Source organism: Dipodomys spectabilis, unplaced genomic scaffold (assembly GCF_019054845.1).
Source record: "Dipodomys spectabilis isolate Male_0828 unplaced genomic scaffold, ASM1905484v1 ptg000171l, whole genome shotgun sequence".
In the NCBI taxonomy this organism is placed as follows: domain Eukaryota; kingdom Metazoa; phylum Chordata; class Mammalia; order Rodentia; family Heteromyidae; genus Dipodomys; species Dipodomys spectabilis.
The window spans coordinates 1,303,360-1,310,712 of NW_024870848.1; the positions used below are offsets into that span (position 1 = coordinate 1,303,360).

The 7,353-nt window shown below is 32.5% G+C and overlaps 1 pseudogene; it reads right to left on the minus strand.

The window, feature by feature from the left end:
- Window positions 1–325: 325 nt before the first annotated feature.
- LOC122119514 lies at window positions 326–425 on the minus strand (annotated as a pseudogene).
- Between the last annotated feature and the right edge of the window lie 6,928 nt (window positions 426–7,353).

Consider the following 7,353-nt stretch of genomic DNA (forward strand, 5'->3'; position numbering starts at 1 on the left):
ATAATACATTGAATTCTACATTGTTTTTATAATATATAGGTTCATTAATGTGTCCTTTCAGATTGCATTCCATATAGAAACAGTTTAAGATTCCTTTTTTTCCTAGGTCCTTATAATATTATATTTCTTTGGGATAAAACAAAAATGTTGTCTAATTTCAAAAGTTGTGTAAAGGCTATGCTATGCAAAGGCCTTTCTAAGGTGAAAATTTAATACACTGATATCAAACTAATTTTTAATTATATGAATTACGTGTATTGTTAAACTTGTAATTCTGTAATCAACATTTTAATAGCTGTTTGTCATTTCTTGCATCTGAAGAATGAACAATTTTGAATACTTCACAAATTTTCATATCATCCTTGTACAAGTGCTATGTTAATCTCTGTATTGTTGTAATTTTGGTATACATGCTGCTGAAGAATGTAGTATCATGTAAATTTAAGTAGTTAATGATGCAATATTTATACAGGCTTATATGCTTAGATGCCTATTTGTAACAAGGAAACCTTATTGTTCCTAAAAATGCTATTGATCTGATTTCCCTAAAATTCTGTGAATAGTTGAAAAAAATGTGTTGTTCAGTTGATTGCTCACATTTGCAATTTTTTTGTCAATGACTATTTTAAGTCTTTTTCATTTGGAATTTGATCATATTTTCAAGTAATTATAGCTAAGTCCAAATATGACGGCTTTTCCAAGTACTTATTTATCCAACTGTGTTAGCGCTGTGGAGCCAATGGATTCAAAGTAAGCCTTGTTTAAGAGCTATTTCTAAATTTCTGCAGCTGAAATTTTCCCAAATGAGGTCTTACTGGCACAAATGTCTACCTGACCCTTTACCCTTCTTCCATGTAGTCACAGACCATCCAGAATATCTTACTCTGACAGCATAGATTGTCTTACTGGAACAAAACTAATCTTAGTTACAAGGGATCATAGAGAGATGAACAGTTCAGCCAGAACTGTTCAGACTAGAAAGCATTTTATCAAAATATGATTGTTTATTATACCTACTATTTCAAAAGTAGCTAAAGCCAATAAGATGAAAAATTGTTCATATGCATGATTACCTAATGTCTTGGCCTGTCTATCTTCCAACCAGGCAGGAACTTATACTACTGCCATTTTATCACCAAATATTTTCATAGTTGTAGGAGAAGTCCATATGTTTCTCTTCATTATTAGGCCTTAAATTGGTAATGTTTTAACCACAGTGTTTCCTCTTGCCTCCAGGCTGTACATCTACAAATGGTAAATCTTTTCGTTTGACTCTACCAAACACTGAAGTAGAGATAATAAAACAGAGTTGCCTTTGATACACTAACCACAACAGAACAGTGCAAAACATGTGCCTTTTATTATATTATATATAGTTATGTATTTTACATTTATATGTGATGATTTTATATTTCACACTCTGAACCTTACTAGAATTAATTGATAATTTGACAAATAAATTAATATTTATTCCAATAAATAGAATTAGAATATAAATAATTAGGTTTAGAATATATATAAGAATATAAAAATATCAATGCAATATTCTAGGTATAAACTTGTGATACCTTCTAAGTGTTCATGGTCTTCTGAATTCACATGGCAATAAAAGAGTGTTGTTTTCCTCTAATCTATATGGGATTTTACTCTGCTGCTCTGTTTATTGTTTTAACTCGCTGGTCCCAAACTGTTTTTCTTCATATTTTTGAAGCATTCTTCCTGATTATGCCCAAATTTTGCTGATATGATGTCTAAAACATACTTTTCTTCTGTAGGACCCATGGATCCTAGGATCTCAGGTCCCAGTTACCTGTATAATCAGATAACAGGGGCAAGACTTCTCACATAGGCCCATGCAACATGCCAACAGAAAGTAATTGAAGACCCATCTCAATTTCTCAGTTCTTATATTTCAGGGCCCCAATTCCTTGTGATGAGGAATTAGCAGCAAGCAATTGTGAAATGCAAGGCAACTTAAAATGAAGGATGAGATCACTGAGAGAAAGTACTGTAATTCAAACATTCAATTGACAGATGACGAACCCATATGAGTGAATAAGATCACAAGTGTCATGAGATTGTTTTTAATACCCCTCCCCTAATGATTAATGGAAGATTTCAGTCCAGCATAAATAGGGCCACAAAAAATAGTTCCTGGAAAGATAGATCCATAATTGGTCTACCAAGGCCTGGAGAACTTGACTTAGAGGTCAAATGTAATTCAGAAAAAAACATTAATTGAGAAGATCCTTAGTGCTTCAAAACACTGGTACTTCAGTACAACTTAGTTCTCATTCTCATACCAATGATAACCTACATTTAATCTCCTGAAAGTGTATTCCTTTTCAAATGAACCTTTTAAAATCATATTTGCCAAAATAGCATTCGATAAGTAGATGATAATTAGTGACATTACAAGTTTTTCAAGTGTAGGGAGCAAGTTACAATAGAGTTGATTTATTTACCCAGCACCAACGTCAAATAGTTTCAGCCATTCATTAAAGTGTAGAGATAGTACCACCCACCATATTTGTTGTTCAGTAGGTGCCTTCCAGAAATGGGTTAAATAGATCAAATATTTCAAACCCAAACAGCTATTAAAGAAATTTCATCATTTAATAAGGAATATTTTTAAAAGTCACAAATAGTTGCCTTATATATTGTTTTATGTTTTCCCTATCTGTCTAACATAGCAAGAAATATGACTTTAAGTCTTGAATATGGGTACTCATCAGAGATATGATAAACATAAAATCTGTCTTCTATTTCTATCATATTCCTCTATAGTAGTAAATCTTAGTTTTCTTCCTTTTCCATAACTTATAGCTAGTAGAAAATATTATCCCATGTAAAATAAAATGATAACACCATTGTACAAAGCCATCTATAAAAATTGGTATTTAGGAATACATTCTAAGCCATTTTTAAACTTTCTTGTTGACTAAAGATTAATCTTCCAAGTGGATGGGAATAAAATCATGTCTAGGTGCTTCACATCTCCAGTCTTGCAAATTGTTACTGCAGATGAATGAATTATGGAAATATAAGCTGACATCAGTTCAAGTATATGCAGGATTGAAACTCAATGGAATGTATATAAAACTTTCAAAATAACATCAGTCATTTTAACAAAATGACTATCAGGAAGCTGAAACCAGACAGGAATAATAGTAAAGATAAAAAATGGAACAAGGGGCAAGTACAGCCTAAATACTCAATGTACACATGTGATAAAGGGAGTGGCAAATCGGAAATAAATCTTGGAGAATGGGTTGCTTAAGAATGATAGCATCAGTGCTTGTGATCCAGGAGTATTGGACAATTAGATAGATACATTTAATTGTAGCACACTTGCACAACCTTTTGAAATTCAGTTAAACACACAAAAATCACAACCAAACAGCAATCTCTAGAGAGTATGAATATGACCTTTCAAAATTTTAAGAAGCTGATGAAGGGCAATCTTGGGAAAAGCAAACAAAGCTGTTCAAAGAGGGAAGTTTGGGGTAGGGGAGAATTTGGGACAGATTTAAATACATTGTCTCATATTATAAATTACCTACATCTGTTGCAAATATTTTTCTTCTGCGAGTTCTTCTTGTCTGAACTGGATACTCCAGTCCTAAGCCACATTTGATAGCTTGTGAAGATAGACTAGAAGACATAAGATCAAGTACCCATTGCTCCACTGGAGAGAAAACAATCCTCTGTTTTCTCTCATCTCTCTTCACTACTCTTTCTTCATACTTTTAAGTCGAACTTTTTTTTTTTGGTACTGAGGATAGAACCCAAGACGTCGTACTTGCTTGGCAAGCGCTTTGCCACTGAGCTACATCCCAGCCCCTTAAGTCGATTTTGAATTATATTTTTCCTTCTTTGTTCTGGCAAAGTAATTAGTCAAAGTAATTCACTAATTATTATTTGCCATGTTTTCTATCATGCTGTTTAATTGCCCAAGTGATTCCATTAAACTTCCCTCTTGTATTTGTTTGCCATGAAATTTATGATAATGAGGACAAATCTAATGTAAAACTTTGTCTCCAAAAAACCAGTCCAAGAAGCTGTAATCACAAATAGAAAGCTGTAATCACAAATCAGAAAGTCTTCTTCTGTCTAAAGTGCCCTCAAAAATAAGTACTCCACCACTGTTTGGTTCAATCAATTCTAACCTCAAAGGTATATTTTGCTAACAAGATGTTTAGAGGAAACCGAAGAACACTCCACTTTTATCTTCTCTCAAGATTCTCCTTAGATACCATATCAGGAACAGTGAAGGTATTCTTTGCAAAATTATTTCAGTAGTTTATTTTCCTCTTGATCTTGCATTTGCTAAAGAAGATGTATGGATGAAAATAGAGTTAAATCACCCACACCTTGGAAGACCGTGTCTGCTACAAAAGGACAATGTTTCTATGTCCTACTTCTATGTCCTCCTATTAGCTCTTGCCTGATTTCCAATTATTCATAGCTTCTTGGCTTCAAGTCTAGTGAGCTAAAAGACTATACAGCCTCAGTCACTGCTACATCTTCATGGTTTCTCTTTTTAAAATCTTTTAAGTTGCCTCATTTGGATGTGACATTTATTTTCAGGAATTCATAAAATCAGTTCTGCATTGTAGTGAGCCAAATAGGCTCTGTAAAATCACTTTAGGTAGCAAAATATTAACACAATGTATATCAAAAGTTTTGTCCTCCATCAATGCTGAAGCCAATACGCTTAGCTAGGGCTCTAAGAACACTGTTTTCTAACCTTTTCCATTTGCTCAATTCTTTTCTGAACCCAAAATTTTTGGCTTATGTAATAAGAGAAGTCTTCACTATGTCATGTTAAAAAGGATATTATATTTTGTGAGCCACTTAGAAATGTGAAATCATTGGTTTGCTGTATTCAATCAGAATTTTTTTCTGTGTTTCACTGCTTCACGTGCAAAGACATTGAGGAAAGTATTACAAACAGAAAAGTGTAAACCCAATACCTTCTTTCATTGTGGAGGGTACTTTATCCCTAAATATTTTTACCCAAATTATCTTTTTCAGAGAATTACTGTTAATTAAATTACTGATAATTAAATTACTGATAATTACTGATAATTAAAGGTTAATTCACAAATTTTGATGTCTTATTTTTTTAAGAACTTTGAATTTAAATTCCACTACAACCTTGTTTAACACAGTGAGAGTATATTTCCTGGATAAGGACAATTCTCAAGAGAACTTCCTATAGGATTTACAGGAAGGTTTCTGAGGTTTGTTTGTTTAGTGTGAGAAAGAGCCATCTTCACCCACATTGCTTCCTCTCAACTAAGTCTCATGGATTTCTTTGCATGAAAGCCTATTTTCCCAGGAATTTTAAATTTTCTTAATAGGCTAACTAGTTAAAAATTTTGAACAATTAAAATTTACCTGTCATAACTTTAAAACTCTTTTGAAATTCCTTTATCAGAATTGCGAATTCACCAATCCTAATTCCACCTTTACCATAAAAAAGTTAACATGTTGTTTTCATGATATAGTGTCCATGCAACTATTATTTTCCAGTGTTTTTGTTATGTGTTTATATGACCATATAACCTGATGCTAAGAAAAATGAACTCCAAGATATGGAAACAGATTTTTTTATTTGTGGTTGTTGTTTTTGATGTATTATGTGATTTCTATTTTATTTGGGTTTTTCCCTTATGGTTTATCCCCTGCTGTATTTGATTTTGGTACCCTGTGTATTCTGTATACATTTACCTTAATTAGAGAAGGGAAGAGCAATAACAAAATTGTGAGACAAAGGACAAAGGGCAAACCAATGCAATAGCAATACTCACAAGACAATATGTTGGAAATGGGCATTACAACTTGTATGGGGTGAAGCGGGGAAGGAACACTGTGAGAAAAATGAGGGAGAGGTAACAAGTTTGAAAAGTTATGTATTCACTACTTCACAATTACTGTAACCCCACTGTACATCATTTTGATAATAAAATTTAAAAAATAAGCTGCATAAAATATAATTTCCCTGTATTGGTATGGTAAATATTATTCTTTATGTAGTAACTTTTTAAAAATCAATACTATTTGGCATCTAATTTGAATTAATTACCCTTTCTTTATCAGAGGGTCATCAACTTGAATGTTATCCAACTAGGCAATATTTTCACAATATACTTGCCAATATTATGAAAAAAGAATAAATTTAATACTTTCTCATACTGAAATTGAAAACAGTTTAATTTTATGGAAACCCATAACTTTTAAAAGTAAATAAGTTGTTAAGAGGACAGAATATATGTGTTATCCAAAATTCCTATGACTAATAACTACTAATTTTTAAATTCTCAACATTCCATACCAGAGAGATTCAAAACAGTACCTGCTTGCATGTTATGAAATACTGCAATACAGACAGTTTCCAATGGGGTATTACACATTAATTTAACAGAAATTTAACAGAATTTAACAGAAAAACAGCTACATTCTGGTAGAAGATAAAACTATGGAGCATCTGTAATAATTAATTCTTCAAGGGTAAGCAGTTGTTTATCAGAGTAAACTATTATTTCTATGACCATCAATCCCAAGGTTTATGTCATAAAGTCATCCTAGCCGACCAATTTCCAACTTATAAGGTACACCTTAAAATTCCTTAATTCACATCATGAATAGCTTATCTTTATTGTGAAAAAATACTACACCTCTGCTAATGTGACGCCCTCCTTGTTCTGCAAAGAATACCACAATAAGCTGAGGTGCATCATTTTCCCCCAGTGGTATTCTTGAGAACAGAACACTTGGAATATTATTTATTTTTTGACTTTTTAAACTATCATAGATATTCAGGATGCTAAAATTATTGTTCAAAACCCACCTAGGCAGGAAGGTCTGTTGGATTCCTATCTCCAATAAACTTCTCAGAAAAAGCCAGACATAAGTGCTACTGAGGTTCAAGTGGTAGGACACAAGCCTTGAGCATAAACACACTCAGAGACAGTGTCCAGGCCCAGAGTTCAAGCTCTAGGACAAGCCAATAAAACAGAAACTAAAATGAAAACAAACCCCAAACCTAGCATTTTTTTCAATGTATAAAAAGGCACGTAATTAAGGAAATGGCTTCCTGTGTTACATATAGGTAGAAGAAAGAAGATGTCACACAATTACTCTCTTCATACCATATTATACCAAACCCTCAAAAAATTTCATTTTACAAATTTATGAATTTATGTCACCCATTTGTTGACAACTCTGTCTAGATTATTCACATTATCATGTTATACATGAACTGCTGGAATTATCTATTTACTAACTTCAACTTATAAGAGATATATTCTAGAAAAATACAATGTCGGTATCATTTGTGAATTTGTC